This window comes from Euprymna scolopes, chromosome 21 (assembly GCF_053919585.1).
Source record: "Euprymna scolopes isolate OS-2025 chromosome 21, ASM5391958v1, whole genome shotgun sequence".
NCBI classification, from domain to species: domain Eukaryota; kingdom Metazoa; phylum Mollusca; class Cephalopoda; order Sepiida; family Sepiolidae; genus Euprymna; species Euprymna scolopes.
The window spans coordinates 81,245,224-81,267,793 of NC_136502.1; the positions used below are offsets into that span (position 1 = coordinate 81,245,224).

General features: G+C 33.6%; 1 pseudogene; it reads right to left on the reverse strand.

Moving 5' to 3' along the window:
• Nucleotides 1–10,561: 10,561 nt before the first annotated feature.
• LOC145243201 (U2 spliceosomal RNA) lies at nucleotides 10,562–10,716 on the reverse strand (annotated as a pseudogene).
• Between the last annotated feature and the right edge of the window lie 11,854 nt (nucleotides 10,717–22,570).

The following is a 22,570-nucleotide window of genomic DNA, read 5'->3' on the forward strand; positions in this document are numbered from 1 at the left end:
GCAGAACTACACAGACCTGCGTTTCTGTTTGGCAGAGTATCGGATCAATGCCTTCAATATGCATCCATTGCTGGATTACCGGAGCATGCGGAAGACTTGTTACGAGCATCTTCCCAGATGGAAAACCTAGATCTATCATACATGCTGGCACCTGCTTGTGCTATTTTAAGAACTGCATGGAAGTTCCACAGCAAGCTGCATTAGCCACACGGTCAACACAAATTACGCGTAAGGAGACAGACACTTCACGGCGGTGTTACAAGTGTAACGAACTCAATCATGTTGCTTCACTTTTGTTCAAACTTCCGGGCTTGAACTCCCATTTCTTCAAACTTCTGGAACACTCAGCAGCAGGGTAGACTCTTTTCAGCTTTCAACAGTAGTCAGCCATCATGACTGCATCCCAACGACCCTGATACCTGATCTCCATCTCGTTCAGGTCCTGATGGAATCCCCTCCCCTGCTTGTCACTTATTGAACCCAAGTTCTCAGGAAACCGGTCCATATGGATAGTGCCTTCCTTACACATATCCTAGGACTTTTGACTAGAATTAAAGTGTAGTATCTGTCCTAATGCTAGTCTTTCCGTCCTTAGTCATGGAAGAAGCACTTCTAGAAACAGACATTGTCGTCACCTGCCTATTAAAAAGATGAGAGAGCTCAACTGTAGCTCCGATGATATTGTGACCAAGTTCAACACCAAGTTCCAATCAAAAATGCCCTTCTTATCTCATTTTGTCCTCATCTCCCCACGTAAATACTTATATTGAGTTTAGTTTAGTCTTGCCATTTTTACCTGGTTGACATCTTGCCGATATGTTTTCATTCTGTTTTGAGAGCTGATGATTCTTCAGGAGGTTTGACACAAGATCAAATGTTGGTTTGATGAAGGTGTTTCTGTGGAAAAGCTCCATTCAAACTTGCCACATCATTAACTACTCATGCATGGAGTACTGTTACCACACCTGGGCTGGTGCATCTATCACTAGTCTCTCCCTCTTAGATAGGGTTCAAAGTAGAGTTGTCAATCTAATCAGTCCCACTTTCTCCAGCCCCTGCCCCATCCCCGCAATGTTGCATCACTGTGCCTGTTTTACAAATATTTTAATGGAATGTGTTCTGATGAACTCGTTGCACTTGTACCCCCCTCGACGTACATATCCCCCTCAAACCTGCTTAGCAATAAGATCTTACCCCTTCACTGTTGTTGTCCCTAAATGCCAGAAAGTTTTCTATTCTAATAGTTTCTTCCCTCGAACAGCTAGACTTTGGAATTCCCTTCCTGCTGCCTGCTTCCCTGGCTATACTGATATGCAGAAGTTTAAATGTAACATAAACAAATATCTTGTTAATCTTTCCTAGACATGGCCCCAAATAGTAGCGCCTTCCGTCCAAGTGGCGATATGCTTTGTAAGGGGTGAACATGAGTAAAAAAAGAAAAAAAAAATTATAATCTGGAAAAAGTGCCTGTTTTACAAAATATTTTAATGAAATGTGTTCTGATGAACTCGTTTCACTTGTACCCCCCTCGATGTACATATCCCCGACAAACCCACTTAGCAATAAGATCTCACCCCTTCACTGTTGATGTCCCTAAATGCCAGAAAGCTTTCTATTCGAATAGTTTCTTCCTTCAAGCAGTTAGACTTTGGGATGCCTTTTCTGCTGCCTGCTTCCCTGGCTGTATTGTCTTTCCTAGACATGGCCCCAAATTGTAGCCCCTTATATCCAAGTGGCGATATGCTTTGTAAGGGGTGAACATAAGTAAAAAAAAAAAAAAAATGAAACAAGGTCCTGTGGAAAAGCTAATCATCAATTTAAGGGTTTTGCCAGTGGCGTTTACTTTCTCCTTCACCATTGAGTTCATGTTGAGCTGGCACGGATAGCCCAAAAACCAACTCAATAAATCTGTGGTCGCAGGGAATAACCGTTTTACAGATTGTCACTTTTTTGTCTGCATGTATCTTCTCTTAGGTCCACATAGGACGCCATCATTAACGAGTCCTTGTATGTCCAGCTTTGTTAATGTTATACGCAGCAGATCTCACGTCCAATATCAACCACTAACAAGCATCTAAAACCCATCTGCACAGAACACAAAATCCAAGAGAAGACCAATGGTCGTTGCCAGTGAGAACTCCACAGTAAGCAGTTGTTGCGATAATGCAAAACCATTTACAATGAATATTGAAAGCGGTTACAAGTACTTACTGGAAACATGGGTAGACTTGTGGTCACCATTTCGAGTCCAATGTAAACAAATTCTTGTTAGCCACCTTCTTAAATAATCAAATTCTGCCCAATCATCACCATCATTACAAATCATCAGGGTGTCCTCTCACCACCCACCTGGCATTCATCTTGAACCTATCTGCACAAAACACCAAATCCCAAAGAAGGAAAAGTGTCAGTGTCAGCGGGAAACCAAGAGTAAGCGGCTGTTGTGATAATGCAAAGTCATTTGCAATGACTATCAAAAAAGGTAGAGAGTATGTGAAAGTTGGGGAGCCTTGTTATCACTCAGAGACACAGAGAACACCATTTCAATTCCGATGTAAAAAAATATTGTTGAGTCGCCTTCTTAAATAAATAAATTCTGCCTAATCACCACCATCATTACAAATCACCACAGTGTTGTCTCACCGGCCATGTGATACCCATCTAACCCTTATCCTCGAATGGCCTTTTGGCCTTGATAAGTAGTGACACCTTAGTAATAAGAAATAAATAGAAAATAAATATTTTATTCAATGATAAGCTCTTGGATGCACCCTAGAAGCAGCCATTGTCATCACCTGCCTAACAGAGTGATGAGAGGGGTCAACTGCAGCATGGATCATATTGCAATCAGATTCACCACAAAATACAACCAAAATACAACGTAAGCTAACATCATCAGCAGCAGCATATTTGGTTTACAGTGCTTTACATGCTGGCATGTGTTAGACTGCTTATAGGAAGTGACTTCAACACAAACCTATTTCTGGTCAAGTCTTTATACATCCCTCTTTCTCTTAAGTCCACCTTTATCAGGTCCTCTATTTTTGTTATTAGTTTTCCCTGCCAACTGACAGTGATACTTAAACTCTTCTGTACCTAATAAATCAAACACGTTTATTCATTCTTTCTTTCTTTCATTCTTCTTCCTCTTCTTCTTCTTCTTCTTCTTCTTCTTCTTCGTCTTCTTCTTCTTCTTATTATTATTATTATTATCTATATATTAATACGATAGCGTGTGTATTACTTTGTGTGTCATGCTTACATCTTTTTTCATTTGAGTGGCTGTCGTTTAATATTTGTTGTGTCCTTCCATTTCTTGTAATAAATAATTTTGCCAAGAATTCTTCATAAGTTTTGGTTTCGTTTTCGATTGGATGATGGCACTCAACTCATTTTTTTTATTTTTGAAATCACTAACTTATATTGTTTTTTAACGGTCAGGCTTATATTATTAAATAAGGAAAAATAAATAACTCACTTTTCTATATTGTTCTACACGTTACTGTATTAATATATAGACTTGCTTAGATGAATATTTTTACAGTTTTAACAAAAGGGCTACAATAATATGGTCTCTTCATTCATGCTGAACACTCATAGAATGCCCAGCAGCAATATATTACATATGAAAGATGCCGCTGTGAAATTTTCCCCGATCCCACTAGTTATTATTATTATTATTATTATTATTATTATAATTTTTATTATTACCATCATCATCGTCGTCAACATCATCATCATCGTCTTCCAATATAAGCAAATGCCCGGGCCAGAGGACAGGAGATTGGAGCCAAATCTTGAGGCAAGAACATTCAGCCAAGAGACCCCCCCCTTTCCCATCACAGTCGCCATCGTGGAGAACGAAGAATAAGATTTTGGAGTGTTTTCTGGTGTAATCGAACTGAACACTTGTATATATGTAAAACACCTGTAATTTCGTGAATTAACTTTTAGTAGACTAGAACCTCTGTGTTTGTTCTCTTTTGATTTGCATGAGAAGCTAATTAATTTTCAGCAGACACTGGCATCGGGAGCTGATGACGACATGGAAGAATCTTGTAAAGAACTCCTAGAGAGGACGATCACGACCATTGCAGCTTCGACAGGGTCAGAGGTCACATCTGGTGACCTGCGGCAGGAGGTCTTACAAGCAGTCAGACACAATATGTGACAACAGAAATAATAATAACTAGCGGGACCTGTGGAAATTCCACAGGGGACTCATTCATATGTAATATATTGATGTTGACATTCTGTAGATATTCAGTGTAAATGGAAACACTCTTTTTGTTCAAACTGCAAAAGTATTTATCTAAGCTAGCACAAACACCCGGTAAAGCCTGGCTATAAAGTACGCTTAAATATGATATTTTAATTCTTGCATATTTTGCGTATATTATTATAGAGTTAATGTTCTATCGATTTTTTATATATTATAAAATTGCGATTTCAAAAAAAGAAAATATATCCATATTACTTGGGTGCATTAGCTTGAATCAGAACTGAAATAAAAACTTATGAAAAAAATATATTTATACATATATAACTTAAGCTCCTTCAGCCATAATCGAAACTGAAACCAAAACTCATGAAGAATTCTTGATAAAATTATTTATAAAAAAAATAGATGATTTAAGTGTCATCAGCTATAGTCGAAACCGAAACCAAAACTTTTGAAGAATTTTTTGGTAAAATTATTTATGACAAGAAATGGAAGTGCATAACATTTAAACGCCCCGGATGTAAACGTGACACACAAAAGAACACACACGCTATCGTATTAATATATAGATAATAATAATAATAATAATAATAATAATAATAATAATAATAATAATAAACACTACTCGGAGAGATTGGAATCAGAGGGATAGCTACAATGGATTACGATAATGAGAACGGCTAAAATATTAAGGAAAACCCTTGAATGCGACTAACACGTATGAGTTACCGGCACAGGCCAGACATACATAAACTGCTACAGATGTAGAACACGAGGGAACATTGAAAACTGAAACTGTATAATAAAAGTTACCCCCCTCCCCTGCACTCCTGCCTTCCACCCCACATCACCTTCGCTTTTATGTCACTATAAACTGGTGCCACACCAAATAAGTGAGGAGGTTTAAGGAGGATTGAAACATTGAGGAGCCAGACCTCAACTGGAAGAGTGCAAAGAGAACTGGGACCTTGGTGAGGCTTGTTGCCACCCAAATTCCAGTGAAGACTAATAGTCGTTGCCAAAGGGAAATCAATAGTAAGTAGCTGTTGCGATAACGCAAATTCATCTGCAGAGGTTATCAAAAGAGGTGGAGAGTACTTAAATCTGGGGAGACTGGTTGTCACTCAGACTCCAGAAAACACCATAAATTGTTCTCAAAGAGAAATAATAAATAAATAAATAAATAAAAATATCAGAAAGTTGATACTGCTATGAAACAATAATGCAATGCCAACACCTCGAACTGTAAGAAAGTCAAGGTGATTTCCATTGTAATTGAAAAGCTTGGGACAATGACAAAAAGCCACCATAAATGGTTTAATTAGATCGAGAAGACAATTTCTTTTTCAATTTTGCGAAAGGCTTGCCTATTAGGAACGGTGATAGTGTTAATGCAGCTTGAATATTTAAAGTCAAAGGAATTGATGTTCAAGAAAAAAAAATCCAACTAAAAACATCCAAAGGTTGAGATTACTATGGAACAATAACAATAATAACAACAGCAAGGGTCAAGGAGGATGGAAAGACCAAGGAAGGAAGCACTGGCCAGACCTCCGCTGGACAAGTGCAAGGAGAACTGGGATCTTGGGGAGGCTTAGTGCTACTCAAATTCCAGTACAAACCAATGGCCACTGCCAGCGAGAAATCAATGGTAAGAGGCTGTTGCGATGATGCAAATTTATTTGCAAATGCTATCGAATGAGAAGGAGAGAGCTGGACATCTGGGGAGACTTGTTGTCACTCAGCTTCTAGAGAACACCACAGGTCTCCAATCAGATCGTTTGCTGACTTGTGTGAAAGCTCCATGTGAGTCAATAATAAAAAAAATACCTATAATAGTAGAAGCACTAGGAACAATCCCGTAAAACTTTGCAAAAAGAATGGGAGAAATTGGAATCAAAGGAAAAATACAACTAACAACAATAATGAAAACAGCTGAAATATTAAGGAAAACCCTTAAATGTGGAGACTAACACACATGAGCAACAAGCGCGAACCAGACAAACTGAAGCCGTATACCTATAAGCTCTCTAACCTCACCTCCCCTATTACCACATCACTGTTCCTCCCACCTCAAAAAAAAAAAGAGACAAAATAGCCAAGTAGAGCCAAGGAGGAAGGACAGACCGAGGAGACAGCACTGACCATATCTCCGCTGGGTAAGTGCAAAGAGAACTGGGACCTTGAAAAGGCTTATTGCCACTCAAATTCCTGTGAAGAACGATAGCCGCTGCTAACGAGAAATCAATGGCAAGCAGCCATTGCGATAATACAAATTTTTTGGCAAATACTATCGAAATAGATGGAGAGTACCGGAAATTTGAGGAGACTTGTTGTCACTCAGCTTCCAGGGAACACCACAGGCCGGTTTCAAGGAGAGATGTTTGATGACCTGTGTGAAAGCTCCTGGTGAACCAATAATAATAATAATAATAATAATAATAATAATAATAACTAGCGGGGCCTGTGGAAATTTCACAGCGGCATGTTTCATATGTAATAAATTCTTGGATATGGAACTAATTATGTCAATAATTTTTCATCATTTGTAACTCACCATTTCGCACACCTTACTAAAATAATAACTTTGAAATATTGCATAGGCTGATTATTTCATTACAAACACACACATCAATTAACACACATTTTATCATTTTTTATTCTTGGATATGCTACTAATTTCGACAATATTGTTTTTTATATTTTTAAGTAACATTATCGCCCAAACTTACTAAAATAATAACGTTGATATATTTGCTGGCTGCTTATTTCATTTCAAACAAACCAATCAATTAACCTCCATTTCATCATTTTTCATAATTCTTGGATATGTTACTAATTTCGACAATCATTTTTCATAAGTTTTACCCACATTATCCCCCCCTCCTTAATAAAATAATAACTTTGATATATTGTCTGGGCTTATTATTACATTACAAACACACTAATGCATGAAATCACATTTCATCATTTTTCCTTATTCTTGGATATGTTACTTATTTCGACAGTCATTTTTCATAATTTTAACCCATATTTTCGCACCTCCTCCTTTACTAAATAATAACTTTGATTTATTGTCTAGGCTGATTATTTTATTTCAAACACACCAATCACTTAACTCACATTTCATATTTTTTTATAATTCTTGGATATGTTACTAATTTCGATAATTATTGTTCATAAGTTAAACACACCTTATAGCTCCGCCCTTACTAAAAATAATAACTTTGATATATAGTCTGGGCTGATTTTTTCATTACACCACACTAATCAATTAACTCACATTTCATCATTTCTCATAATTCTTGAATATGTTACTAATTTCGACAGTCATTTTTTTATCATTTAAACCGACGCCATCACCCTCCCCTTACTTAAATAATAGCTTTGATATATTGTCTGGGCTGATTTTTTTCATTACACCACACATTATTGCATTAAATCACATATTATGATTTTTCATAATTCTTGGATATGTTACTAATTTCGACAATCATTTTTCATAATTAAAACCATCCTTATCACCCGCTCATACTAACATAATAACTTTGATGTATTGTCTGGACTGATTATTTTATTATAAACACACCAATCAATAAACTCGCTTTTTATCATTTTTCATAATTCTTGGATATGTTACTAATTTCGACAATAATTTTTTGTGATTAAAACCATCCCTATCGCCCTCTCTTACTAAAATAATAACTTTGATATATTGTTTGGGCTGATTATTTCATTACAAACACACCAATCAATCAACTAATATTTCATCATTTTTTGTAATTCTTGGATATGTTACTAATTTGGACAATAATTTTCCATAATTTTAGTCCTCCTTATTGCCTTTCCCCTTACTTAAATAATAATATTGATGGATTGTCTGGGCTGATTATTTTATTATAAACACACCGATCAGTTAACTCACATTTCACCATTTTTCGTTATTCTTGGATATCTTACTAATTTCAACAATATTTTTTTTATAATGTAAACCGTCCTCATCGCTCTCTCTTACTAAAACATAACTTTGATATATTGTCTGGGTCGATTATTTCATAAAAAGCACAACTATTTAGTAATTTACACTTCATAATTTTTTATAACTCTTGGATATGTTAATAATTTCGACAATCACTTTTTTATATTTTTTTCTCGCACTACTAAAATAATAACTTTGATATATTGTCTGGTCTGATTATTTCATTGCAAACACATTATTGCATTAAATCACATATTACGATTTTTTATAATTCTTGGATATGTTACTAATTTCGACAACCATTTTTCATACTTAAAACCATCCTTATCGCCTTCTCTTACTAACATAATAACTTTGATATATTGTCTGGACTGATTATTTTATTATAAACACACCAATCAATAAACTCGCTTTTCATCATTTTTCATAATTCTGGAATATGTTACTAATTTCGACAATCATTTCTCATAAATTTAACACACCTTATAGCCTTCTCCTTACTAAAATAATATCTTCGATATATTTGCCGGACAGCTTATTTCATTACAAACACATCAATCAAATAACTCACATTTCATCATTTTTCATAATTCTTAGATATGTTACTAATTTCGGCAATAATTTTTTATAATTAAAAACCCACATTATGCCCCCCTCGTACTAATATAAGAACTTTGATATATTGTTTGGGCTTATTATTTCATTACAAACACACCAATCAAATAACTCACATTTCATCATTTTTCATAATTCTTGGATATGTTACTAATTTCGACAATAATTTTCATAATTTAAACCCACTATGTCACCCGCTCACTTAAATAATAATTGTGATATATTGCCTGGGATTATTATTTAATTACAAACACATCAATCAATTCCGGGTATTCTCATAGTATATATGTTCCACCTATCTTATCCAATCCCGGGTGACGCCGCATATTCTGCTAGTATATATTTTTTACTTATCTAATTCGATCCTGGGTGACGCTGGGTATTCTGCTACTATATGTTTTCCACTTATCTCATTCAATACTGGGCGCCGCTTTCTGCTAGTATATATTTGCACTTATCACATTCAATCCCGGGTCTGACTTCATGTCAGCCACCCCACTGTTAAAAATATACATTAAATAAAGTAATGTTTTAGTCATTTCCGGTACTGACTTCATATCCCCCAACCCACTGCTAAAAATATACATGAAATAATGTAATGTCTAAATAATAAACTGTTTCAGCCATTTCCAGGACTACTTCATATCCCGCACCCCACTGTTAAAAATATACATGAAATAAAGTAATGTTTAATTCGTAAACTTTTTCAGCCATTCCTGGGACCAACTTCTTATCTCCCATCCTACTGTTAAAAATATACATTAAATAAAGTAATGTCCAAAACGTAAATGGTTGCATCCATTTCCAGGACCGACTTCTTACCCCTACCCCACTGTTAAAAATATTCATTAAATAAAGTAATACGTAAACGGTTTCACCCATTTCTGGGACTGATTGCATATCCCTTACCCCACTGTTAAAAATATACATGAAATAAAGTAATCTTTAAATTGTAAACGGTTTAAGTAATTTCCGGGACTGACTTTATATCCCCCACCCCACTTTTTAAAATATACTTGAAATAAAATAATATTTAAATCATAAACTGTTTCAGCAGCTTTTCGAAATTAATACATAAAAACATTAACACGGTTAGCCATTAGGCAACCATTGCTTCAACATGAATTTATGATTGTAGTATCAGTCCCAGCATTCCAGTGACTTAAATTCCCCCTTTTTTTGGTCTTGGTTAATAGAGGAGAAATCCTTCATTACTGATACAATTTTTATTTTTGTTATTGATCAGAGTACTCCTTTTGGGGAGCTGTTTTCCCCAAAAATTTTTAACCGACCTCATGTCCAACTCTGTCTTTGTGGGGAGGCAAGTAAACAAACAACAACAACAAAAAAAATAATCAGAAGGGACATTTTCCAGGGCATTTTATAATTAATCAGAAGGGACATTTCCAGTGCATTTTATAATTAAGCAGAAGGGACATTTCCAGGGCATTTTGTAATTAAATCAGAAATTACTTTTCCCAGTTACTTTTGTAATATTAAAACTTTGTTACATTAAACGTAGCACCTATTCACAATGCCTCCCTACGGGACAGATTTAGACACCAGGGTCGTTTTTAACCTGGAGAAAAAATTGCCTTAGTTGCAAAGGATTTCTCCTCCATTAAGAGAGAAAAAATTGAAATGTAGCATCTGAAGAACAGATTGTATTTATTTGCTTCCCCACCGAGCAAATTAGGCACAAGGCCAATTTTTAATGTGAGGAGTGAAGGGAGGGGGAAGGGAAAAAGGGGACCAGCTCCCGAGAGGAGGGAAATGGGAGCTGGTTAAAGGTCAAGCATGTGGGGTTGCCCCCACATCTGGTCTTTGCTAGTCATAGCTTGCAGTATCTGCCGGAACAGATACTACACTTTGATCTTAGCCAAAAGGCCAAGAAAGACAAACCATATTTATTAGCTTTGCCTCAACAGCGACAACATTTTTTTTGTTTTATTAGGAATTTTGGAATATTCCACTTTGCTTTTAAGGGGTGACAAGTTTTATTTGGAATATTCCACTTTCCTTTTTTAAGGATGCACAGCATGATAACGGACGTAGCGATAAGCGTAATAATAATAATAATAATAATAATAATAATAATAATAATAATAATAATAATAATGATAATAATAATGATAATGATAATGATAATGATAATAATGATGATGATGATGATGATGATAGTAGTAGTAGTAGTAGTAGTAGTAGTAGTAGTAGTAGTAGTAGTAGTAATCAGTCAGTTTAATGTCTGTTTTACAAGCTGGCATGTGTTGGACGGCTTTTAGCATCTAACTTCCGAGCTAACATGTCTTTAGCCAAGTCATTATCCTTTCCATCGTTCTATTCTGACACAGATTTTCTGACAGATTCCCATGCAAACATTAATTGAATGTCATTTTTGTTTAGATTGTTTATTTATCTAATCCTTCGTTTATGGAAAGCATTTTAGCTAGCATTAATTTCATTTACGTTAGAATGGATTCGAATTAAGATTACATTAAGAAAAGCAAATAACAGAAAAAAGATATTTAGATTCATTAAAATAGAGTAGTTTCTTTTTGAAAAGCAAAGAATAAGTTCATTGTTCAGGTTTATATTGTCGTCTAAGTATGATATTCACTAAAGGAATTCGTTAATTAAATAGTAAGATACATATTTGCATTGAAATACATAATGTTCCCGTTCAAAGACAAAGACATATAGCTACTTTTACATTAAAATCTTTTAAGATAAAACAGTTTATTAACTTTCATATTGCAAACACAAGAGTACCCGTCCCAGGGCGAACATAAGCAATATGTATAGCATTGGTTTTTAATTAAAAGTTTTTTTACGGCATATCAGCCCTTTTCAAGTTATTCAATAATTTTGAAAAATAAAAAGTTTTTATGCTTCAAGTTCTTTGAATTTTCCAATATTCATTCAAAGTGTTTGGTTTAGTTGTTTTATTTTATGGCATATCAACCCTTTTTGTGTTGTTTGATGCCGAATCAATTAGTTTTGGGGAAAAAAAAAGTTTTTATCTTCAAATATTTTTTCATGGGGTTTGGTTTAGCTGTTTTGTAGAGGAAAATTGTTCTGTTTGTTTGTTTGTTTGAAGTCTTGGTGAACATGACTGAGTTTTGCATAGGGAAAGGGGGAAAAAAAACAATAACATTTATGTTTGGTGCATTTTAGGTCAGGAAGCCGATATCTTCAGAAAGCCTGATCTGATAGTATCAAATCCTAAATAGTAAATCATACACAAAAAAAGAAAAAAAATATTATAAAATAACAATATGTGCCCACGTTACTCGCCTTGTAGCAGATATATTTAGAAAAAATTTACAAACAGTATCCCCGAGTGTCTAAGGTCTCTCTGTATAAGAGTTTTGTCAGAACAACCTGGCATGAGGATACTTTTCCCATAGAAGTAAACCCTGACCAAATATTCAAAATCACATAGTATTCGCTGGCTAAATAAGATTTCCTCGCTATGGCTAACCTACATTAGCTTTTACGAGGAATGGTGCACTTTCTCCAAGTGATGTTACCATAGGTAATAACATGAAGCTGGATACTCCACCAGACTAGATAAATTCTTGTCCTGGAATCTAGTAAGACAAAGAGATCTATGCTACAACATACGGAAATGATTAATTGGGGAGAGGGGAAATATGTTCTCAATTTCTTTACTAACTGTTTGAGAGATAAAGAACTTTAATGGAACATTCGAATATCTATGTATCTCATATAGAGTCCAAGTGTTAGCCCCAGGTCGTGAACCCCTTGATTTCTGAGAACTTCAACCGAAGTAAAATAAAACAAAAATAAAATGAATCAGAGTTAAGTTGAAGCAAAATAGAACTTGGTAAACACAACTAGATGTGTGACTAAAATATACGAAGGCAAACCCAACGAAACTGAGACTGCTTGGTGAGTTACATAAAAATGGATATAATCTTACACATCACTAAAACTGAGACTGCTTGGCGAGTTACATAAAAATGGATATAATCTTACACATCACTAAAAATGTGACACTAATATTTGGTTGATACTGCAGACAGTGAGTCTGAAGATTCTCAGAGAATAGAAAGACTGTTGAAGGATAGCATAATCCAAATAACAACTAGAAGAGCACGGGGAGTTATTAGATACCAGAGGAAGGTTATTGTCCCTAAAACTCCAGGGAAAGCCAACGGCTGTTATCAACGAGAACACAATAGTAAACGGCTGGTACGAGAACATCAAATGGATTGTAATGGTACTAGAAAGAAGTGAAGCGTGATGGAAATCTATGGAAACTTGTTGTCACTTGAACTCCAGGGAACACTACCCGTTTATATCTGGTAAAAACTCTTGTGAGAACTTCTAGTAAGTAAATAATAATCACCATATACCTATTATAATAAATAAAACTATTCGTTTGTTTGCTTGTTTAGTTGTGATAGAAACCGATATATTAGCTGAACATTCGAACGAATTTCAATTGGTGGTGGGGCGGGGTGGGATAAAGTATTTTTAGTGAATTTCATGACATAATTTAAATGCTACTCTGATTCCACCCGGGGTCACTAGGGCCAATTATTCGTTATCATATTCAAGGTTTGTAAAATAATTGAAATATCTGGCAACGATGCTATATATTAGGGACCCTACGTCAATGGCAATTAAATTAGCTAGTGTGAATTTTGACCAGGGTCACATTTAGTGTATGTCAATGTGGATAACCTTAATCTGCAAACAGAATTGCTCCCAGACATAGGAGATGTAAAGTTGAGGCAGGGGTGGGGAACAACAAGTTAAACGGTAGACAAAACAGTCAAACGATGACAAATGATGCCAAAGTTTTTCAAATCAGTCTCGTAAAAAAACGTACGTAATATAATAGACAATACAATAACATGAAACGAAACTGTTTATGGGTTTTTAAGATCAGGATTTACGCTATATATATACTAGCATGGGTGCCCGGCGTTGCCCGGGCGTTTGGAGGTGTATGCTGAGCAAAAAAAAAAAAAAAGGTCAATTTTGTAAACTTTGACCCCTATTATGACCCCTTAACATTTATTGTTTTGGGCTCCAACCAAGTTATTAAGTTAGATCCATGTATAAGGAGAAAATATAAAAAATTTCAAGTGTTTAGACCCAAAATTGTCGGAGGAGTTTGGTAGAGTTCTCAAAGGTCAAATCGCTGAACTTTGACACCTCAACAGCCAAATTTCTGGCCGAAAACCGAGCAGAAAGATTTTCCCAACTCTCAGTACCCTGTATATCAAATTTCGAGTCTGTAGACTTAAAATTAACAGAGTTATTGCATAGGGAAATGTACACAGACAGACACACACACACACACACAGACACGTTCACTTTTATATATATATATATATATATATATATATATATATATATATATATATATATATATATATATATATACATACATGCATATATATATATATATATATATATAAATATATATATGATTAGTTTTTTTTTTGGAAAAAGAATTCCAGCAGAGTGCTCAATTAAAATGAAAATCCAAAATGTAAGAGCGTATTAATATTTTGTGTACAGAAAGTTGTTAGTTGAGACAGATAATTGGTACCGTCGGTTTCAAGCCCGATAATAAGGCCCGTTTAAGGTATCCTTATCAAGCTCTCTTCAGCCAGTATTCGTCTCTCTCTCTCTCTCTCTCTCTCTATATATATATATATATATATATATATATATATATTAGTGATGAGACTATTCCAATATTTTACTCGATTCCGATACAATTACCGATTCCAATTCTTTATAAATCTCTCAATAAATGAATAGGAACTTGTTATTTTGCACGATTACCGTAAGAACACATGTGAAATGTTAACACGTGTTAAATGTCAACACGTGTTAAATGTTAACACGTGTTAAATGTCAGCACGTGTTAAATGATCTCAAACGTGAAAATGCATTTGAGGAACGAGCTATAGTTTCTTTCATTCTTTTATCATTACTATTAACAGAAGATTATGCTTTAAAAAAAAGCAAAGTAAAAGAATTGTTTTTGGTATCGGAATATAGGAAAAACATTTTCCTATTCCGATACCAATTCCTATAACACCCAAAGTTCCGATTTTTCCGATTCTTGATTCCGATTCTGATTAATCGTCCCAACACTAATATATATATATATATATATATATATATATATATATATACTAGGATAGGTGCCCGCCGTTGCTCGGGTATTGGGAGGTGTATGTTGAGCAAAAAAAAAAAAAAAGCGGTCAATTTTTTTAAAATTTGACCCCTATTATGACCCCTTAACATTTGTTGTATTGAGCTCCAATCAAGTTATTAAGTTAGACCCAAGGAACCTATATATATAAAATTTCAAGTGTTTAGACCAACAATTGTCGGAGGAGTTTGGTAGAGTTCTCAAAGGTCAAATCGTTGAACTTTGACCTCTTAATCCCCAAATTTCTGGCCAAAAACCTATCACATCGATTTTACCAAATCTTAGTATCCTGTATATCAAATTTCGAGTCTGTAGACTAAAAATTGACAGAGTTATTGCGTAGGGAAATGTACACACACACACACACACACACACACACACGGACAGACACTTTCACTTATATATATATATATATATATATATATATATATATATATATATATATATATATATATGAGATAAATCATCATTCAAATAATATTTTAAAAAATGAAAAACAAAATACTTGTTTATTCATAGCTGAACATTTTGCTAATTACGTTTCATTTCCTCTGATGATATGTTCTATGATTTAAAATCCATGGATTAAGGAAATAAACATAATTTTTCTCCATATATTCTTTGTTTCAAACAATAAATTCTTAACTTAAATATATGTGCTTATATTTGGATTTACAGAATTTAACTTTAATCATTAAACTTATATATTGCTGTTTTAATTTTTAAATATTGAGCTTTACCTTTTTGGCTAGGATCATCCTGAAAGTATTTCCTCAATCTAATATCTGATAATTCACTTGATCTCTTATCTGTGATATATATATATATATATATATATATATATATATATATATATATATATATATATTAGTGTCGCGACGATTAATCTATATATCTATAAAAGTGAACGTGTCTGTGTGTGTGTCTGTGTATCTGTGTGCGTACATTTCCCTACGCCATAACTCTGTCAATTTTCAGTCTACAGACTCGAAATTATATATACAGTGTACTGAGATTTGGAGAAATCTTTGTGATTCGTTTTCGGCCAGAAATTTGGCTGGTAATGAGTTAAAGTTCAACGACTTGACCTTTGAGAACTCTACCAAACTCCTCCGACAATTTTGGGTATAAACACTTGAAGTTTAAGATATAGGTTTCGTGGACATGGATCTAACTTGATAACTTGATTTGAACCCAAAACAATAAATGTTAAGGGGTCATAATAGGGGTCACAGCTTAAAAAATTGACCGCTTTTATTTTTGCTCAACAGACACCTCCAAACACCCGGGCAACGCCGGGCTGAAAAGCTAGTCATATATATATATATATATATATATATATATATATATATATATATACTAGCATTTCAGCCCCGCGTTGCTCGGTTGTTTGGATGTGTATGTTGAGCAAAAAAAAAAAAAGTGGTAGTAGGAAGGCAGGCTCGAACTTGTAACGCAAAGGAGGAAAAGAACGGGGTAAAACCTAACGTTTATGCTGTTACGACCACCGCCAACCGGAAGCAATATTTCTAAAATTAAGGCTAGACAAGAAGATAACTTTAAAAAATATCAGCGAAAAAAGTGATCCCCCCCCTGTAGAATAGTGCCTAGTTAAAGGGGGAAGATATTAAATTTTTTAGCCAATTTTTCGATATTTGTTGTATGAAAGGTCGAACTTTAAAACGGTACTGATCTTGATAAAATCCGTCGCCTCTATTGAAATTTTAAGGCAGACATGCAAACAGACATACATACATATATTTATATATTGGTAACTAAAAATTTTCCAGCCAAATTGATGAAAAAGCTTGCCCTATCTCTGAATACCTTTATGTAAAATTTAAAATGTTTAGACCAGAATTTGTCTGAGTAATTTGGTAGAGACCGCAGAGGTCAATTTTTTAAAAGTTTTGACCTCTATTATGACCCCATAAAATTTATTGTTTAGGGCTCAAATCAAGTTATTAAGTTAGATCCATGTCCAAGGAACCTATATCTAAAATTTCAAGTGTTTAGACCAAAAATTGTCAGAGGAGTTTTAGTAGAGTTCTCAAAAGTCAAATCGTTGAACTTTGACCTCTTAATCACCAAATTTCTGGCCAAAAAGCGATCACATCGATTTTCCCAAATCTCAGTACCCTGTATATCAAATTTCGAGTCTGTAAACTAAAAATTGACAGAGTTATTGCGTAGAGAAATGTACACAGAAACACACAGAGACACACACAGACACAGACACGTTAACTTTTATATATATATATATATATATATATATATATATATATATATATATGAGCAAACAGTTAATGAAATATGTTAAAAAACACTTTGAAATGAGTTTAAAACATATTTAATCTGAAACTGTAACTACTGCAGAGTCAGAAGCACCCATCAAGATGTCAAAATTATCAGGGGCATCCTTTCTAGTCCAAAGCTTATTGTTAAATTGTATAAGGGACTTTCTCGCTAGGAGAATTAATTTTATTTCTAAATTAGTTAAGTCAGAATTTCTTTTGGCATAGATAAGAGCCTTATTTAAAAGGATCGGAGAAATTGATTGATAATAATTTTGGATGTCAAATGCTATGAAGTTAAGGAGATGTTTATTTTTAAGGGAAACAAACCAATTCATTACAGAATCTGAATTCAGCCAAAGAGGGAAACTTACTTTTTCTTTAATAGAAGGGATGATTCTATCTAAGATATTTTTGCTTACAGCTCCTAAGTTAGAGTTAGATGGGAAGATCAATCTGATGGAGGGGTTGTCATAGAAATTAGGTTTATGATCTTTGAGGGTGAATCTGGGAGTACCTGGAGTAATTATTTCAGTGAAGTTATGAATGTTCATAGAAGTCTGTAAAAGTTTAGCTTCAGAATTAATGGAATCTAAAGTCTTAGGAGGGACTATTTTATAAGATTTATTAAGTTCTTTATACAAAAGTTTTTTATATGTAGGATAGTCAAGTTTATAATAATTTTTTGTCTTATCAGCAGGGACAAATATATGTTTATTCTTTTTAACTTTTTCGGCAAAATTATTTATTTTTCAAGTAACAGGATTATAATTGTGTTTTTGTTTCTTAAATTTAATTTTTTTTTACTAAATTCAACATGGAATTCTCAAACTCTTCGAGGTAAGGGTTGTATTTGGGGTGAGCATTAGTTTTTAATCCATAAAATTTGGCAGCAATTCTTTCGAATTTCTTTTGTTCTCTATGAGAGTTGATAGGGAGTTCATTTAAGATTTCTGGGTGAAGTTGGTCTTCAGAGGAAATAGTCGCTTTAAGTTTATTTTTAATGCTTAAGTCATGGTGATAAGCCTTCCACCTTATATTTTTTAGGAAAGCGTTCAAAGCGAGAACAAATTTGTGGAAATATTCCTGTTGGGTAGGAATAGGGATATTTTTGGCAGACAGAGGAATGTGTTCCTTTTCAAACATATCTTGAGAAAATAAAAAGCTCAACTAAATGGGAGCTTATAATAAAATAAAAATTACAATTGAATTTACCAAAAGGATCCAAGATGGTAAAATTAAAGTAAATTATAAATATTAAAGAATTAATATTTATAAAATTATCTCAGCCAGATATAAAAGCTCGATAATACCAAATAGGAAATAGAGCTTATAATATGAGCAAACAGTTAATGAAATATGTTAAAAAAAACACTTTGAAATGAGTTAAAAACATATTTAATCTGAAAAGGAAACACTAGATAAATGGATAGTCCTTAATCCGCGGAGATTCGAAGAAATACTCTCCTTCTCATAAGAGGGTAGGAATTAGCAAAATGCAGGATCGGATTTTGCATGCAGAAGTATTTGATGAAACAACAAATAAGTCAAAGATCTTACTTGAAAACAAAATAAGTTAAGTAGAGGGAATATGGTAAATAAAAAGGTGATTATACATTAATGGATAGTCTGGTGGAAGATAAAAAATACAGTGACGGTAAAATCCAGATGTCAACCCATCTGCAACTATGACAAAGAAATCTGCAACTATGACAAAGAACAAAGAGTACTCTGAAGACATTAAAAAGAAAGTAATCGATGCCTACCAGTCTGGAGAAGGTTATACAAAAAATTTCCAAACGTTTTTCTATACCACGGTCGACTATTATGTCCATTATCAAAAAATGGAAAGTAAAAGGGATTGTATCAAGTCTTCCAAGATCAGGTCGTCCAAGAAAAATTACGACACGTGGGGCTAGGAAAATTGTCAGACAAGTTTCAATTGAATCTAAATCTAACCTAAAGGACGTGCAGAACGATTTGAAGAATGCTGACTCAGATGTACACTTGTCAGCTATTCGTAGGGCATTAAATCGTGCCGGAATACATGGACGTATTGCCAGAAGGAAGCCCTTACTTTCCAAAGCTCATCAAAAGGCTCGATTAAATTTTGCAAAAAAGTTCCTAGAAATGCCTATTGATTACTGGAATAATATAACTTGGTCAGACGAAACAAAAGTGGAACTATTTGGACGCAACCAGCAACGCTATGTTTGGCGAAAAGAAAATACTGCTTATAATGTGAAGAATACCGTCCCAACCGTTAAGCATGGAGGTGGATCAATCATGGTGTGGGGCTGTTTCAGTATAAATGGAACTGGAAGATTAATCATAATCGATGGAAGAATGGATTCAGTAAAATATCAGTCCATACTGAAAGAAAATCTAGCACCGTCTGCGAACCAGTTGGGGCAGGGAAGGAGGTATACCTTTCAACAGGACAACGATCCTAAACACACTTTAAAGAGCACTAAGGCATGGTTAAAGAATAATAAGGTGAAAGTTCTAGAATCGCCTTCCCAGTCTCCAGACCTAAATCCGATTGAGCACTTATGGCATGATTTAAAAATTGCTGTACATAAAAGAAAACCATCTAATTTGATTGAATAAAAACAGTACTGTCAAGAAGAGTGGCTTAAACTTCCAGTGGACAGATGTAGAAGTCTCGTTAGATGTTATAGAAAACGTTTACTTGCAGTAATCAAGGTTAAAGGAGCTTCAACCAAGTATTAATGAAAAGGGGTCGAATACTTTTGCAACATCCATATTTTTATTTTTGTAAATAAATTTATTTATATTATCAAGCACTAATTACTTTTTATTATTTTTTGTTGAAAACTATACAGTTTATTCGAACTTAGTCGTTAAAGAAGGTTTTAAAGATAATTGAAGTATCCATTCAAAGAAATAAGACAATTTTGGTAGGGGTCGAATACTTTTGCGCACAACTGTATATATATATATATATATATATATATATATATATATATATATATATATATGTATATATGGACAAATGATTAATAAAACATATTAAAAGACATCTTGAAAAAGAGTTAAAAACATATTTAATTTTAAAAAAGGAAGCACACGATAAGTGGATAGTTCTTAATCCGCGGAGTTTCGAAGAAATACTCTCCTTCTCATCAGAGGGCAGGAATTAGCAAAATGCAGGATCGGATTTTGCATGTAAAAGTATTTAGTGAAACTACAAGTAAGTCACAGATCTTACTTGGTTAAAAAAAGAGTGAGGTAAGGAGAGTAGGAGGTAAAAGAAAAATGATAAAAAGATTTCACATGAATGGACAGTCCGGTGAAGGGCAAAAAATCCAAGAATGGCAAAATTTATTCTATATTTATATATATATATATATATATATATATATATATATATATATATATATATTTATATATATATATATATATATATATATTTATATCTATATATATATATATTTATATATATATATATATATATATTTATATATATATATATATATATATATATATATATATATATATATATATATATAAGCTAAATAGAGACTAAATTTTAACATAATGAATTTAAAAACTTCTTTGTAGTTTTTAAATTCATTATGTACGAAAGGGCCAGCTGACGGGTTTTTTTTTACCTCGCTCAACAGAGCTAAATCTGGGAATAATTACGATTTAAAAGTCATATAAAATGGAAATATGGCGGCGATGACACTAAAAAAAGAGAGGGAAAAATCATTTCAGCGAGGGAAGAATCAACTAGAAACTAAATTAAATCTTAAGAGATTTAATTTTTGCTAGCAAAGAGAAGGTCTACAAGACTTCATATATATGGTGTGTAGAATTTTCAAATGAAATAGTGAGTGTGACTTGCTGAGAATGGAAAACAAGTCTACACCAAACTCGAAAACACAAACACAGCTATTTATTAAGTATTCACAGATAGCTGAACCATATGTATTAAGCAAAACAACCGATGGTGAATAATTTGCACCATCGGATGTTTTGCATAATACGCAGGAATCGACTATCTGTGAACACCTAATAAATAGGCGGGTTTGTGTTTCTGGATTCAGTGTATACTTGTCCTCCATTCTCAATAATTATACTTTGATTTAGCTCTGTGAAGGGACGTACGAAACCGGTTAGCTGACGCTTTCAGTTTTTAGTTTTTAGACTGTTTATTTTAAAATTGGGTCTCTATTTATCTATTATAAAATTCTGTGCTCCCCAAAAGATGTTTATATATATATATATATATATATATATATATATATATATATATATATATATATATATATATATATATATTTTAGCTGTACCCGCCCACGCGTTGCTGTGGCTCAGTTTGTTAAAATGGAACACATGTGAAAGTAGAGAAAAGTTTGATTCTTTTTTTCAAGAGAATGTACAAATTATTTTTTTTAACAGATGTTAAGAAAATAAACAGAAAAATACTTCCATTAATTATTATGCAAAAAAATAAATAAAATGTTGATTTAGTGTTTCAATATGCTTATAAATTACGATAAAACTTGCTGAGTATGCACTGTTTTACGGTTGTTGTAAAAATGGAACGGAAACTTAAATTTCGCTTCGTTTTAATCTTTCTTAATTTTTTAATTGTGCCCCCCAAACGAATATAATCAAAACAGTAACATTCAACAATTGTACTTTATGTATATAAAACACAAAATATTTATTAAAAAAAAATGTAAAAAAAAAAGTTAATAACGGAAGGGAAATAATTCCATTTTTAAACGAAAAAGTCAGTTTACCTAACTTACTGTATTAATGCTAGTTTTTTTAAGCAAGAAAAAAAAAATGGTAAATATCCAGATACGCTACTACAGAACACCGACCACTCTAATTTGTTTTTTTATAGGTAATTGAGGTCGCTGACAACGATCTGATAGTCAAACCTGGGGCAAATTTACCGTTTGCATGGTATTTACCCCTGAACCCACGAATTTCTTTCCACCATTTTGCAGCTTCCGTTTATGCTACGCGCATGCACGCTGTAGCATAAACGACGGCTTCACCAAGCAAACTACGTTGGGGGGAGGGGATTTTTTTTCCAGGACATAGAATTTTCTAATTTTCAAAAATACATTATAGCGCTTTTTGGGTGGAAAATTTAAAATTAGCTGAAAAAGAAATAAAATAAGAAAAGGAAAGCACACCAAGTTGGAGTAGGGGGGTAATTTATCTGTTTTTTTTTGTTTTTTTTTTTACCTGGAACATCAATTTTACAAATTTTC